Source organism: Lagopus leucura, unplaced genomic scaffold, assembly GCF_019238085.1.
Source record: "Lagopus leucura isolate 7727_CA_CO unplaced genomic scaffold, USGS_WTPT01 Super-Scaffold_760, whole genome shotgun sequence".
NCBI lineage: Eukaryota > Metazoa > Chordata > Aves > Galliformes > Phasianidae > Lagopus > Lagopus leucura.
In genome coordinates, this window is record NW_024962257.1 from 9606823 (window position 1) to 9624334 (window position 17512).

Below are 17512 nucleotides of genomic sequence, written 5' to 3' on the forward strand. Positions count from 1 at the left end.
CATTCTTCTGGAAACATGCATTATAGTTCTGTGGAAGTCTTAAGAGTGCTCTGGCAACGTTTACCAACTAATGCTCTGGTGCAACACAATCATAAATGATTATTTTATTTGGTTAAGCCATCAGAGCACACAGCATTATGGCAGAAAGGATTTTCCAAGGGAAAGTTTAAAACAAATTAAAAGAAAACAAACAGATTTTAAAATTAAAGTTTTCCCTTTTTAACTCATGCTTTTAAAGTGAGATTGACAGTGAAACATGGAAGTACAGGTTAAAGGAGGATGAAAATACAATGTAAAAGAAGTGACAATGAAGTTGTGACTGATGAATGTCTTTTGATCAGTCAAGAAAAAATTCAATTATTTGCAGGGCTGATGACTTCCCACTTCACAGCCATATTGCACCAGTCTTTAATAGATAATAACAACAAGCAAGTCTTCTTTTTGTATAGATTTAGTTCATCACGAAAATGTCTATGCTGCAGAGATGCCTGCAGAGTTAGTAAGCACTGCAGTAATGGTCCAAAAGCCCTCCTAGTTCAAAGTGTCAGAGCAGAGTTACCTCCTTCACAAGCACTTTATTTTTGAAATTGATTCCTTCTATCTTTATGGATTTCTTCAGTCAAGGTCAGTGCTTTCATTCTGCAGCCAGGAATAGGCTAGACAATAAAGTTGCAGAAATTAATTCATCTAAAAAGATGCGTGTCATTGAGATTTGAGAAGAATAGAAGTCTCTTCAAAAAATTGCTGAGTGTAAATATCATCCTTTCTTTACTCAGCTCTGCAATATGCGTAAACTTGGAGAAGCAGTTTAAAGGTCACGTACTTGTGTATATCAGATGTGTAAGTCTACTGGTATGCAGTCCAACTCTCACAGTAAATTCTGTGTGGCTAGGACTCTGCTGTAGAACCTCATTTCAGTCTTTACCACAAAGCCCTCTGAAATGTTAGGATTCATGTTTTGTGCTTCACGTTTGTGTTCTCACTAAACATATTTCAGTTAGTTCTAGTCCTGGGTTCTGAAATAAGGAATTTTGTGGAAGCAATAACCTGAGATGATACAGCTATTTACATTTTGTGTAAACATGTCATATAGGAGTGCAGCAGTCCCCATGATCTGGAGTGTAGTTCTCTGAAACATCACTATCAAATCCCATGAGGTTTAGAAATAATATCTAAGGAAGTATCTAGAAATACAGGTGACAGGAGACAGGCTTGGATTTGCTTCACTTTACAGTGTTTCAAAGACCCAAACATGGTTCCACTAGATCTATGCAGCAGTTACTTTCAGCCTCACCAGTTTTTCCATTAACTGGATTTATACATCATAGTTTGTATTACAGAAGTGCTTCAGCAAGTTAAGATTATTAAATCGTGCAATGCTTATTGTGCATTCTTGCTCTGGTCTGTACTATTCAGCCACAGTTCTGCTGAACAGGTCAAAAGGAGCAGAAGACCTATTTGTGCAACAGTGCTGCTGTGTAGATCCTCAATAAATTGACTAGGCTTCCATTTCAATCAAGCATTGTGCACACGTTGCAAAATATTATGTGGGACATCTGAATCATCTTGCTGTCTGCCTCTTTATACAAAGACAACCAACTTATGACAGTACCAGCCTACTTAAAGATGACAAAGATTTGCAGATACTGAAAAATGCTGATTAATAACAACAATAAACAGTTGAATAGAGATTGGAATAGATCACCACTCAATTATGACAATGATAACAAGAACAACCAATAACCATAAAAGGCTGATATACTTTAACTGTGATCCCTTTTTCCCTTCCACAAGGCAATTTACTTTGTACCACTGAAACTTTTGGCTGTGTGTGATCTGTGCAGGATGAGGCTCACAATCAAGCTGAAAATTAAATGAAATAAGTACTTTTGTGCTAAATCTGCCAAAATCAGAAATGTATATTCAGATTGCTAATGCATAATTATCATATTAGACTTAATGGATGTGATTTTGGGACTCAAGAAAGCTGTTTAGGTGGGTTATGTTACAATAAATAAATAAAATATTTTTGTATCTAGACACTTATACTATCTTCAGCATGCTAATTAGAAAATGGGTAATCATCTAATCATCTTCATAATCTGCTATTAAAAGGTAAGACAGGATATCTCAGCAGGAATTTTGGGTGATTTTGTGTGGGGCTTTTTCAAGTTTTCAGCATGATTTTTTTTTGCAAATTTGTATGACTATGACACACAGAATGAAAGAGCATTGAAAACAATTACTGTTTTACCACCAAGAGTCTCAACGGTTTTCCTTGCTATTATTCATAAACTTCTTTTCCTATTGCTTTGAAAACACCTCACTGAAGATACTGTTGAGTAACTAAAAGAGGGAGAAGGTTTTATTGACTCCACCAACACTTCACAAAGCGAGCACGTTAAGATATCAACATTAAACAAAATGAATAAACTGCTTTCACAACATTACCAACAAATCAGGTTTTCTGTGTTTCAGTATTATCTTGAATGAAACTTGGAAAAAAAAAAGTTTTTCAGTGTCCTGTGAGGTCAGCTACAGAATATGAAATACCATTCTCTGGAAGCAGGGAATGGATATTTCTTTCCATATCATTTATTTATATTTGCCTACAAGTGCATCCTTAATGAATACATCTACCAGTAGCATTCAGAGGAGAGTCAAGGTGAAAGCAAACAGGAAATGAAACCACTCCATCTCTTTCAGTTTAAGGTCTAGGGAAATAATAATAACACATGAGCACTTACAGCTGCAGTACGATGGGCAAGATGAATGTAGGGTATTGCCTGGAGCAGTGAGACCAGTTGGAAAGAACTGATGCTCACAAAATGTATGACAACTTAGTAATTAAAAAAAAGAAATAAATATTTTAGGCAATGCAAGACAATGAATAAGAGGTCTGAGAATACACAAAGGGTACAATGCAACTCCAAACAGAAACAGTTCTCTCATTGGGCACACACAGCACTTCATGTTGCAGATGCAACGGTGGACAGGGTGGCATTCACCACAGAAACCCCAAATTGCCAGAAGCCCTTTCCCTCACTCACCTTCCATTCTTCATGCAGCCCCTTGTGACACACTGCTTTTTCATGATGTCAGTCTCATTTTCACCAACATCCCCCTGCTTCCTCCAGCTCACCTCTTTAGAGTTACCTGCCAGCCTTGTACCTGCTGAATGGTATTTAGCTCCCTATCTCTAAAGTGTGGAATATGTAATTTTGCATTCCCACGATGCCTGGCACAACAGAGCTGTGCAGATTCACTGACAGCTCTCTCACATAGATGATATCATTGCAAAAAGAAATTTTTATCCTCTGCAAAACAGGATGCTCAACCGAATGAAATGCAGAGGTGTATGGAGCAGAGAGCAGGTGTTCTGTTCACACTGAGAAAGAAATCAGTCTCAGTCTGGAGGGAAAGCTGAAGTCAGTAAGACTCTTAATTTGTTCCTTTGATACATCCTATAATGTCCAAATTGAATTTGGAAACTGTATTTTGTGTCCTTTGCAGCACTTATCCACTAGGCTAAAAAATGGCCATCATTCAGGAATTTTAAAAAGAAGTCGCACATACAAGATTCAGTTTTCCCTTCCGCCTCATCTTCTTTATGCCACTGTGCTACCCTAAGATTTCTGAAGTCCCTAAACTCTTTTGGAATACTTCAGGCACAGGAGAGGCCGTCACTGAAGTACTACCACGTGAGCTGTTCCTAAATTCTAGTAACCTCCACTGCAGCATCTGTCCGGCTGCAGCTAAGGGTGTTCTGGAGGGAAGGAGGAAGGAAGGGCACTGATGGGAAGACCTGCCTCAGTGCAGGAGCCACAAAGATTCCCCAGTAACAATCCCTGTGTGCAGACACCTCAGAAAACATCAAGAGTTCTTCACACTGGAAAGTTAAATCATCCTGTATTACAGTCTATAGACACTTGGCAGTAGTCAGTACAGGTTAATGGAATACTTTCTATGCAAAACACTGTGATCCGAGTGCTAACAGGTGCAAAAATCACATGCTTTGTGCCTAAAGCCAGAATGTTTATTTCTCAAATGTGATTCCACCCAAGTCTTCTATGCTGGGACAATGGCATTAAGAAAGAACTACAGTGGATGTCCAACATCTACAGCAATCCAACCTCCTGCCAGAGAGAAGCTGTGCCAGTGTCATGCCTAGACAGCAGTAAGACAGGAAAGGTGATGTAGAAGAAAGATATTTCATCTTCATATGATGATCATGCACTAGTGTAAAGAGTGACTGTTTTCTGGGAAAAAGGTCAAAAGGAGTAGTGCCACTTTATTTGATCTGTGGTTTGCATTCATCCATTTTCTAATGAAGCCATCCTGCCCCTTTGGTGGGGATTCTGCATGCTGAACACCATCTAAGAAAAACAAACCTTCAAGTGCAGAGCTGAAGTAAAGGTCTTCAATTCTGTAGGCATCTTCAAAAAACAAACAAACAAAGTAACATATGCACATAAGCTTCCAGGCATTTTTGCATAACTTCAAGGATAGTCAGCTAGGAATATGTGTGAATGATAGAAAATGTTTAATTTCTCAGTTATCATTGGAAGAAAACTCTCATGGGGTATTTTATTTGCCTATCTCCAACACTTTATTAAAAAGAGACAGTGCTTAAGACACAAAGCAAACAGATAAGAAAATGTATTCTCCAACCTATCATCTTTTATTAAAAACAAAGAAAAGAGGACAATTTCTGTGGCTAGAGAGAGATGCTTGTTTTAATGACTTTGGAAAGACTATGCACAAGTAATGGAAAAATTCCGTTTCCTTTGGGTTATTTAGGAAATGATAGCTATTCATCTGTGCATTTGCCAGTCCTAAGATGAAGGGATTTAGAACTAGCATTGATTTTATGCTGGATAAAACAAAAAAGTATCTATCATAGAAATACAGAAGATAACACATCAAAATAAAGAATAATAGTTAATTAAGTCCGTTCCTCCCCCCAGTTCCTCTTTTTCAGATGCTGAGAGATTCTGTAATTACAAGTAACTGTGTAACTTATAGGAAAAAAAAAATCCATGAAATTTTAGCAAGATTTGAGCAATTCAAAAGGGGATGAAGTTTGTGATCGCTGTATTTCACCAAGTGCTATCTTCTGGACAAAATATCTTCCTGATGCTCTCTCCTTCTCTTCCTAAAAAACAATTTATCATCATCTGAGGTCATATCAAACACACAATGTCCATTATAAAGAATGTGCAGGCATTTAATTCTGAAGTTTTTAATTCAGAAACTTGCACTCACAGGTGAGTCTCCCACATGTATAGAGGGAAGAAAGGAGTGACCAGTTTGTAGACATTTGTTCTGTTTAATCTTCTTCACTTCACAATAAAAGATGAAAAGTGGAAATATTTTTTAAAGAAAAAGTTATTCACTAGAGTGACAAACTAAGGCATTCGTTTATTTCAAATTCTGGTAATCTTAAATAGCACCAATTAAAAAAACTGATCTAAAATCTGTTTTTCATTCATGGTCATTTTTAGGCAAGAGACCACAGTCTTTGCTTTTAAGAGAAAGTTGAAGTTTCCTGGACCAGAATGTATTCCTCTCATCACATCTGCATTCCCATCTGGGCAGACAAGTTACAGAAGTGGTTAACACCATGCAACCATTGTACCAAAGGCAGCCCCAGTCCCAGAGAGCTTACAAGCTAAATTACATTCAATTAAACACATTTACAAGCAGTAATACATATGAAAAAAAGATTAAGCAATATGAGTTGCTGCCAGAAAACTCTAATGTTCTTTTTTCTTGCTGGGAAAAGAGCAGCTCTGCAGCCAAACTCTACTGGCACAGGTAACTGCTAGCACATCACAGAAATGCAGCTGAGTTCGCAGAAGTGCTTCCACCACTTTTCTTCACTGTTTTCAAAAGCTACAGAAAATCTGACCCATCTCCCCATGCATACAGCAGCTGCACTGAGAAGAATCATCATTACTAATTACATGTAATTACCTTATGCATAATTACGTCATTATACAATAAAAGCGGCTCCATTCGCCATTTCAAAAACACTCTTATTTTTCTTGCATTTCTTCTCCCTTTCCAGTGTTTCAATTCAAAAGCATCAGCAACTTCCCAACTCCTTCAGGAGCTACCTTCCACATTCTGGTTACACGGGTTTCATCCTTTTCATTTCTTCAACAGAGATGAATGTAAAATACAAACTCTTTGAAATGCTGAGAAAACCTCGGCATTCACCAGCCATGGGAAACCTATTTCTAGAACTAAAAGCTTATAAAACTAAGGGCAGCTTTTGTCCTAGATAAGTGCACAATTTCTACTTAAACTTCATTTATGTTGTGCAGCTGGATTTTTTGTGAAGCATTTAACACAGTGGAAGAAACGAATGCCTTGGCAACATATGAATGTAGTAAGTGCTGCTCCCTGCTTCCAGGCAGAGTCAGACAAGTTTTGTAGAGTGTCAAAGCCTCTGGTTTCAAGAGGTTGCTTTCATGATGAATTTTGCTCCAGAGGAACCCAAACCATTGCTGCCCAGCAGCATTAAAGGATCACTGGTCACTTTATTAGTAGAAAATAAACACCAGCTGTCAAATAATGCAAGACAATGGATTTCTAGTGATTTATAGCCCATTTGAATAATTTTAATTGGACCTTGCTAATTCCTAAGCAGTGGAGCACTGAGAATTACTTCAACAATAATCTAGTTAGAAAAATGGCCCAAGGTGGAACCAAACCATTATTAATTATACTCCTTCTGGAAATACTTTGCCAGATGCTTAGAAAATAATGCACATACACAGCTTAATCTCTGGTTATTAGCTGTGCATTTTTCACACATATTATCTTTAAAGAAAAAAACATTCCTGCAGTGACTCTTCAGGTACATTGAGCCTTGATGTGCAAGTGCTGGAATCACACATCTAAGTTCTATAACAAGATACTTTTTCTGAGAAAGCATCACATCGACCACACTTAGGATCAGCTCACAGAATCACAGAATCACAGAATCACAAGGTTGGAAACGACCTGCAAGATCATCTAGTCCAACCACCCTCCCATTCCTATCAGTGCCACAAGCTACTAAACCATCTCTCGCAGCTCCTCATCCAGGCGCCTCTTGAACACTGCCAGGGATGGCGACTCCACCACCTCCCTGGGCAGCCATTCCAGTGCCTGACCACCCTCTGCGAGAAAAAGTTTCTCCTAATATCCAACCTAAACCTCCTCTGGTATAACTTCTTGCCATTTCCTCGGGTCCTACTATTTGCCTGGGAGAAGAGGCCAGACCCTTTTGCACCACAACCTCCCTTCAGGAAGTTGTAGAGTGCAATGAGGTCTCCCCTGAGCCTCCTCTTCTCCAGACTGAACAATCCCAGCTCCCTCAGCCGCTCCTCATAAGACTTGTGCTCCAGACCCCTCACCAGTTTCGTTGCCCTTCTCTGGACACGCTCCAGGGCCTCAATGTCTTTCTTGTAGTGAGGGGCCCAAAACTGAACACAGTACTCGAGGTGCGGCCTCACCAGTGCTGAGTACAGGGGGATGATCACCTCCCTGCTCCTGCTGGCCACACTATTTCTAATGCAGGCCAGGATGCCGTTGGCCCTCTTGGCCACTTGGGCACACTGTCGGCTCACGTTCAGCCGAGCATCAACCAACACCCCAAGGTCCCTTTCCTCTTCACAATCATCCAACCACTCGTCCCCAAGCCTGTAACGCTGCCTGGGGTTGTTGTGGCCAAAGTGCAGAACCCGACACTTGGCCTTGTTAAACCTCATCCCATTGATGATGCTCCTACCCATCTGGGCCTAAACACCTTTATGTAATACAGCTTCATAACTAGTCCCCAAAGATTCCTGTAAGGTCAGCTGGAATAAGAGCTTAAAGAAAGTCATTTATATCAAAGTAGACATACATTGTCTTTCCCTGACTTTACCAAAGGAAGAATATGTGCCTGGAACTGTACTGCAGGTTTTTGAGTGAGACAGCAGAGCAGCCTATGCACAGTGCCTTAAGGAGCCATATTCATAGGGTATGGCTCCCGTTCAGCCATATCAAAAACATGAGCAGAGGATTTTATGTCTGTACCCACCCAGTCACACTGCCATACTCTGATCTCAAATGTCCACATCCCACTTTGAAAATCTTCAAAAGCACTTAGACTTTTACGTACATAGACCTTAAGTACATGGAGAGGAGAGAGAAATGTTTTTTTATTTCCTCTGATTCATGTCAGATCATACTGACAGAAAACACACAAACAGACTTTCTTAAATGCAATCACAACTACAGGGGACACAAGAAAAAGCACCTCAAGCAAGGTGGTCTCTAACACTGAAACATGTAATCATGAGGGTAATTTAGGAGATAAAAGAGATGGTAAGGAGTTAAAAGCCTTTAAATTTTCTGTGCATTTGAAGGGCATGGCAATCATAACTTATTTCTATCAATAACTTAACATGTATATTCTGTGATTAATTAAAGACAAAACTCCTAGATTCCTACAGACAATACTCTGGAGCACAACTTCATCTCAGAGACCACAAATTGGCAAAATTATTCATAGTGTCAGTGTGGATAACGGCAGAAATAACTATTGACTTGGAAGATACTAAAAGCTGCAATTACTTCTTCATTTATTCTCATCACCACGAGGTCACCCAGAAACCAAGAAATACTGTATTCTATACCAGAAAGATGAGCTGAGATGCCACAAAGGGATAAAGTTTCTCATTTGCACAAAGAACACCTGGCAGAGAAGCTGGAAGCCAGCAGAAACCCAGCTTTGTTCTCTGTGGTGCAAGCATAAGCCTGCAATCACTAAACTGAGCAATTGGTATAATCCTACTTTTACATCAAGGTAGCAACCTTCCATTCTGAGGGAAAAAAAACAAACTAGCTACTGAGGAATATCCCACCTCTCAACTCTGCCAAATCCTGCCATCACACTGGAACAGCTTCCATGAGCCAGGGCTGACTGGAACGTTCCTCTGCCTCTGCTCATGTCTGTCTGGTTTTCTTCAACAAACAGTTGAAATGCTGCTCTCCCCATGTGCTCATCACCCCAAATCAAGTCTAGCATATTATCTAGGATCATTTCTCACTGTCCCCAGACATAATTACCTATTTCCTTACAGGACAACAACCAGAGTTGAAACTAATCCCTTCCCAGATAGCAGCAGGCAGTGCAATCATTATTTCCACAATCCTTGCATGAGGCACTAATCTCATCCTTCTCCTGCTGTTTCATCACCACTCAGTGTTGGCCAGTGTCCTCCCAGATGGCAATGCACAAGTGCTCAAAACACCTTTGTGCCTGAGAAGAAGGACAAAAATTTTAACAGTGATGGGACACTGAATATGGGAAATTCCTCCTCTAAGTGCCTAATTCCTATCCATCTCCAAACTAAGTACAGCTTATTAAGTAGACAAACCAAAATACCTCTTCCCCACTAAAAGAAATAACAAAACAACTCCCCAAAAATAGTGAGAGAAGAGAATTGAACCTCTAACTAAATGCACTACATCGGCATCCTGACAGCTGTGGCCTTTTTCCAGGAATGCCAGCAAAAGCATTATTTTGGCTAAAAGATTCTGTTCACCTTCAGCCAAAACTGTTAAGCATCACTGAAAGAGACAGCTCAGCTCAGCATCACTGTGTTTACTTGTAATCACCACTCCTGAGGCTTCACTGTATCTCCCATTCCATTGGCTTGTAGACATTTCAAATGTTATGTCCTTGAGTAACAATTTTCTGCTTTTCCATTTCTTCCCTCAAGTGGTCTAAAGGTTTTCACAGCATTAATTTTTCAGAGACTTAGCTGCAAATCCTCATTGATATTGTTTGAGGAGAAAAGTCAAAATTAGAGTAAAAATTCAACTCATATTATATCTACCTTTCCTGGGAAACATGATAAAGAGGACAGTACACCGAGCAAGGAATCTTGTTATCCAGAATATTCCCTATATGAAGAAATCTTATATGTATCCATAAGGGAAGCACTATGCATGCCTAATATACTTTCTCACTTATAAGTGTGGCTGGGTTTGGTTTTTGTGCCCAAATTTATACCAAGTCTAATCTCCTCATTACTACTAAAGATATGTATTTTCATCTTCTAAAAAGTAATCAGTTCAATAATCTCATTATTAAATTCTATATATATGTACAAAAACGATCAAAGTCTTAAAAATAAGCAGTTTGAATTATTCTGGGGATTTATCAAGGCTGCTACTCTGCCATATGGTTAAAACTTGCACCTCCTATAATGGACTTAGTGGAATTCAGCCCTACCAGGAACCATTCACGCATTTAGACAAGGGCAGCCTCCTCAAGTCAAAGTGTCAGACTCACCAACGCTTATTCTTTGTGGAATTCAGTGGGGCCAATCCTGACACCTGGTGGTGCACGTTTTTTTGAACATGAGAGAAACAGAACTGAGATAACAACATTTCTTCAGGGCTCCCAGATCTATTGTATAGCCTCTGTACCAGGAGGAATCTGGGCTCTATTGAGGCTTGGTAACATTAATGAAAGTTTTCAGAAATGCCAAGCTAAATTTTTGTTAAATGTGTGAAACACTGGAAATCAATAGGTTCATACATCCCATTAACTAGTAATTCATTTGACTCCAAAACTGCAAACAAAAATAATTCCATTGCTAATCTTTAAAAATATCTTCATTGGAGAAAACCTGCATTTATTCCCAATGTTTTTTAAAGACTGTTTTATGATATCTGTACTCATCATGACTACAATGCCTCATTATATGATAATACCTGTTCCTATTCATTATGAAAATCTAATTAAGAAGAATAAAGAAGAAAAACATTGCTTACACCTTCCAAAACCCTGGAAAATGGCTCCTCAGAAAGCCTATCTGTGCTGGTCTTGCAGGAATCTCACCACAGAGAAATGCAAGCTTCTAGACAAAACAGGCATCAGGTGAGATGGGGTCTCCAGTTCCTGTGCCTCTGTAAGCTCTACGTATCATGAAGTTGAACAGAACATTGTTGTATGCTATTCTATTACATTCTTACATGGTAATATCTTCCTAAATTGTTTCCTTTAGCACATTTATCAGATACTTTCTTGAATTAATGAAGCTTTGGTAGAGACAATTTCTCTTGACAATAACAACTACACCCTGCCAATAGGTCTGTGGAATTATACTGTCACTTGCTCAGTTACCAAAAGATTTTCACTCTGTTTTTGAAAAAACTTTTGTCTTTAGACACTGAGCTTTCAATTTTGGCAGCAGCGAGGCTCTTTTCTGCCATAGTGCTATTCCTCTGCTACCTAATGGAATATTGATTGTTTGAAGCAAGAGTAAAGCAATCAATACATGAAAAAGAGGAGAAACAGGTAAGAGAAACCATCTCCTCATTCTTTCATACGTAACTGGGACATAGAGAAGTGCACTGAAACCAACAAGCCAGAAATTTTGGGATTCTAAAAATTTTGTACGGGGTTCTCACTACAAGGCAAAGCTTTGTCACATCGTGTTTGACATGACACGGGGATACCTTGGTATAACAGTTTATGTACGGTGGACTTGCAAGCTTATGCTGCCATATAGTGGGACTGAGTGAACAGAGCAAATACAGTTTAAACTACAGTGCAATTTTTCTGGTAAGCATCCACAAGTTTCTTTTTATTTGTTTTTTAAATAAAAATAAAGGAGAATGCAGAGTACAACCAACCAGAAGTCTGCAGGTACCTCTCTCAGTATCCAGAAACAGCCTCCAGCAGGTGCTAGCTAGAGGTGGAACAAATTTGGCTACATCAATTTTTACCCTTCTGAAGTCACTTGAATTAAATCAAGAATCTATCTTCACTCTGTTTCTCAAGGGAAGGTTTAAAGTTACATGGCATTTTCATGAGGTATCTACCAACTAAAGAGGCAAGCACCAGGCTGCAAGGATGGCTGAGTGCTGAGCAAAACAATTGCTATGCAAGAAGAGGCCACAGGGACTGAGTTGGTTCACCCAAGAGAAAGCTTTGGAGCAATATTATCACTGTGTATAATGTCCAAAAGGGGAAATGGATAGAGAAGATAAAGCCAGAGATTTCTCAGAAATATGCAGATAATGAAGAGGCAATGGCCACAAGATGCAACAAAGAAAGTTGCACCTGAACATAATGAAAGCATTTATCACAGTAAGCATGTTTAAGCACTGAGACTGACTGTGAAGAAACACTGTGAAATCTCCATTCTTTTTAATGTTGAGAAGTTTACTGAAGTACTGAGACACCCAGACCAATAATGAAATTATCACAGAATCCTCAGAGTTGGAAGGGACTTTTAAAGGCCACCTAGTCCAGCTCCCCTGCAATGAATAGGGCCAGCACAGCTAGGTCAGCTCTCTTAATGAGTGACCTATGTAGCCCTTCCTTGTTATACTTCTAGCCTTGACTTATTTTCAGCAATTTCTTGTCAGCTCAGCCAATCACATCAGAGCTGCTACATTAATATTCTCCTTCTTTCCCTTCTAGAGAACTACCACTAAAAATCCCACACGCAACAAATTTCTGCAAACATTGACAAAGTCATCATCTAACATTACAGGTGGGTACAGAGTAGCTGGAGTCCAAGTTGTTCCATTAAGTAAATACTAAACATGTCTTTTTCCAAATTTATAACTTGAGTTAATGTCTCACGTGGTGCTGTCATTTCTCCTTACCTCAGAATTCATGCCCTTTTCTCTGGGGCCCAGGCGCTGCAGCCGTTCTTCCACATAGTTCCATGAAATCTGCTGAGTGGCGGAAATAATTGAGCTTAATTTGATGTAGTCTGGATGCAACATGCAGAGACAACAGTCCCTAAAGTGGTATTTGGCATCTCAGGGCAATGCTTTGTTTTTCTGAGTATTGCTCTGACAGTGTGTGCCCTTACATTGCCTAATCAGACTATAGAGTGCCAGCGAAAAGGCAAATCCATAGCAGAATCATGGCATTCTTCAAACTGCTGGAAGTCTTGTGTGTGTTTGCACAGTCATCCTAGACCACCGAGAATCAAAGCTGTGCCAACACAAGGTATATGCCCCCAGGTGTCTGGAAACACCAGGGCTCTGACACCTGATTTACAGTCAGTGATGACAGGGAGTTGTTAGGATTTCAACTTATTTTCAAGTGTGCCACAAAAACAATCCCTGAATCCCTGTTCTAAGTTGGAGCTGGAATTACCGTCTAATGATAAAATACATTTAAATTTCCATCACCATAGACTATTCCCATTAAATTTTCTTATCTTATTCATTACTTGATTTCCCTCCCCCTAAAAGCAGGTTAATAAAAACCCTTTGATTGGTAGGGTGAATCATCATCCCATGCAGATGCAAGTTCTTGGAACAGGCATAGGGTTTTGAGTAAGCCGCAGGTGGTGAAAACGTGGATCTGGAGCAAATGGAGACTTCCCTTCTCCTTCCAAACAACAGAGTCAGGGTGCCCTAGATGGAGTCTTACAGGATCGTGGAAAGAATGGAGGAAACTGACAAAAGGTAGACAACAAATGTGAGAGAAAAAAAGTGAAAATATGTTTAAACAAGAGGTAGAAAAAAAGAGTAATTTATGTGTAATAGCTGATATACATTTATATTACAAGATTAAGCCCTCGAACATTTGTGTAGGAGTCCAAGAATATTTAGAACAACTCCTGTTGTTCAGCTCTGAACACAGCTGGTGGTTACAGCATTAAAGACCACCTTTCATTTATCTTGACTGAGAGGCCCTTAGCACTTAAAAAATAATAATACAAGCCTCCATTTTCTTATCAAGTATGAAAGGAAGAACACAAATAACAACTTTATCCATGTCATTAAGCTTTGCTGTAGGAGGGCCTCTCTTAAGCAGGTTAAAAACGTCCTGGCTTATCAACTAACATTTCTGATTGCTGTGAACACACCTGGGATCCTACAATGTTCGTCACTAAAGAGAAGAAAGCCACCTCTGCTGGGCCTTCACAAACAGTGACATTTCCTGATTTACCTATTTATATATGGTTGACTCAAGTAAAACAATCAAATATTACGCAGTAAGAAATTATAGCAATTAATATCTTTCTAAACTGTTTTAGTTCCACTGCATACCAAGACACACAATCAAGTTAAAATGAACTGCAGTCCATCCTTATGTCTGTCTTCTTCCTGTCCATGTTGGCCAGAGGAGCTCAGAGTTTATCCCCATGTATAAACTGAGGTCATTTCTCTGCTTGATCAGGCTAGTGACAGTATGCTTCTCTGCATTGAAAAACAGCCAAAGATGGCTCATTCAGGACTGTGTGCATTTCCTGGTAGTCCTTGGTTCCCTTGGATTTCTAAATGAACACAATCTCCATTAAGTTTTTACAGGTTTGTAAATTCAACTAGAGAATTTAGATATCTTCCCCTCTCCCCATTTTCGTTGCATGCTTACCATGCCTAGAATTTATCAAGGTAATGACCACTTGACTAAAATTTGACCAAAATTCAACGCACACAATGCAGACACAGTAAACAACTGTGTACACAGGATAATGTAAATAGACAGGATTTCCCAATTTGAGTTCAAATCATGTACTACATAATTCAGATGGCTCTTCAGAATAATAAAAAAAAAATTACCTTTCTTGTAAGCACTCCTAACCTAATGCTGAAGTAATGGACTTTTCCTTCTGATGGCTTATTCTGCTTTACTCCTTTTTAAGTGCGACCAGAATCCATGTACATCTAATACCTCAAATCTCTAAGCCCAAAGCTCTAGGCCAATGACAAGAAGCTGAATCCATAACCCTTCCTGCACGGAAAAGCATAACAACAAAACAAAAAGCAAACCAAAAGTAACACCTAGTCTATGACCAGCCACTTAAATATGTTCTCTCCATTTCTTTCTGCTCGTTCTCCCATTATTCCACAATTCCATAATATGGCAGTTTATGCTGTACTCATAAACCAGATGAGAGATCATTTAAATATTCTTTAGCTGAACAATTTACAAAGTAAGATCTAGGAACGAGATCACCTTATCTCCATCTTTTCAGAAGATGATGAGTTTAGGACTTGATGAAATTAATTCCTGATTATTTGCTTCTAATCAGGCAACTGCAAATCATCACAATTTCTTCTGTTCTCCAGGGTATTTTCAACACGGCAAATATGATTTTAAAATTCTTTGATCACACGAGGCAGCACTGTCTGTTTCAAATTGCCTTTTAATGACTGTATCAGTGATTGGGATTAAACTAAAGGAGATGCAAAAAAGGCAAAAGAGAAAAAATTCTACAAGGCAATTGTCTTGGGATTCTATCTTGATATCAGTTTATGCATGCCAAATTTTTATCTCAGGCTTTCATAGAAATAAGAACCATCTGATGAAGAAGCAAAGAAAACAATTCAAAAACAATTAGGAAATAGATGATACAAAGCAAGCAGAATGAATACTTTCCAGTAATGGAAACGTTGGCAAGTACTGTAAGCAGTGCACACAGTCTTCATGCAGGAAAGCAGAGACATACAGTTGATTTTCATTTCAACCTCATTTGAGACTGGAGCATGTGATTCACTGCCCCATTTAGTTCAAAATTAAAATTAAGCATGTGCTTAAGTACTTTCTTGGACTGAGGCCACATACAAGAGTTACACTGGCTGTGAATTGCAATGGCCACAAGTTGATTCAGAAAGGAAAAGTCAAAGCTTTAAGATGAAATAATTGAGGGTTTTTTGATTGTTAAAGTAAGAATGCATTGGTAACAGGGAAAGCTGTAGCAGTTGCAACAACATAGGAACTGCTGTCCATCACAGCAAGGCTTCAAGTGGACACTGCAGTCAGGCAAGGCTTTTTTTTTTTAATCATCTTGCCTCTCTCCCACTCTCTTTCAGTCTAACAAGATCAACCTACAGCCTTGCATATTTTATTAATGTTACAGCAGGTCAGACTGCGCCGTGTAATGATTTGGTATTGTTCAATGCACAGGAAGCAGCTGAGCTTAGAATGATGCAGAAGCATCACACCTTTCTCAGAAGACAACTTCATTCCTCAAGAAAGAAAAGAGAGTGTCTGTGATTGATACTGAGGAATCAGAACTGCTAGAGATAGTATCTTCAGGTCAGTTGGGGCCTTCCCCATTTCAGCATCCATCTCCTCTTTTCAGTTCTACACTTCACACTAATTGAGCCCAGAAGATTCTGGCCTGACAGGGCTATTGGAGCCTAGAAGTATTAAACTGGAGAATTATGATGTTGATATGTTGTTAAGTGCCTGACTATAGTCCCAGAGAGGAAATGTTCCAATGAAAACAGTTAAAGAAAAGAAATCAAGAAGAAACTTGGCAAAAGAGAAGCCTACCTGAAAGAAAAATTAAACTTCCTTTCTCTTTATGGACCATCACTTTGTCACTGAAACTGTATAATAAAGTATGTCTCTGGAGTTACCTGTGTTACTGAACTCTTCTATCACCTTAGCTACCTATGTGACTGCTTGCCTTAAACTCATCAGCCTTCTTCCACAACATAATCCAAACAAACTGTAAATCAGAATTACCTAAATGTTTTCATGTGCATTTGACTGCAAAATGGGATACACTTTTGCGTTCTGCCAAACAGAGATTTATAGAAACAGCTGAAAGCTTTCCTGGAAACTGGTCTGTAATGCCCATGGGTGGTGCACCTTCTTAAAGCCAGACACCATGTACTGTTACACTCCCTGCAATACTCTGAAAGTCCTTATTCCCTCCTCTTTGTTCAAAGAAGTACAGGAGGACACTGTCAGCCTTGCTGCAGCATCAGCACCTCCATCTGTAAGGAGCAGGCTTTGATCACACCAACTTTTCTCAAGGCTCACTCTTCACAGAACAACTGATCATCCATCAGTCGTTTCACACACGTTCAGGGGAAGCTGTGTGTCAGAGGATCGCAGGTTTGAATTCGTATCTTTGTTTGTCCAAGGGCAGAGGAAATGGCAGGAAGACTTGGAGAGGTTTATCTTGCATCCTCACCCCGTGCTGATGTGTGCTGCTCCGTCAGGCTACCTCTGTATCCCAAGCTGTCTCTGGCTACACTCCAACCTTGTCCTGCATCTGCTCTCAGTGGTAACAGAAATCTGTGACTTTCACAAAGAGCTTGTACTGGTAGCTCTGTTAGCAAAGTTATGCTGAAAGATTTCACTCCGTATGTACTGTAAAGAAGATATGGGTGAGAGAACTGAGCTTAGCTTAAAAGAATGACAATTTGCTTGTGAACTTGCAGCATTTATTTTTGAAGTGCACCGTCCAGAAATTTGCCAGGTTTTGTTTACTATTACTATGAGGTCAGCCATTATCAACTGGAGGATGGTATTTGGGTTGGTCCAGTGGAAGGTGACCCTGCCATAGCAGAGGAGTTGGAACTAGGTGATCTTAAAGGTCCTTTCCAACCCAAACCATTCTATGATTCTGTGCATCTCTGAATAGAAGTTTTGCAAATCAGGAAATGCCACGATAAAAGTACAAGCATCATTTAATACCAGTGCCTTACTACTATTGGCATCCTTATGGCTTCAGTCATTTAAGTATTTAGC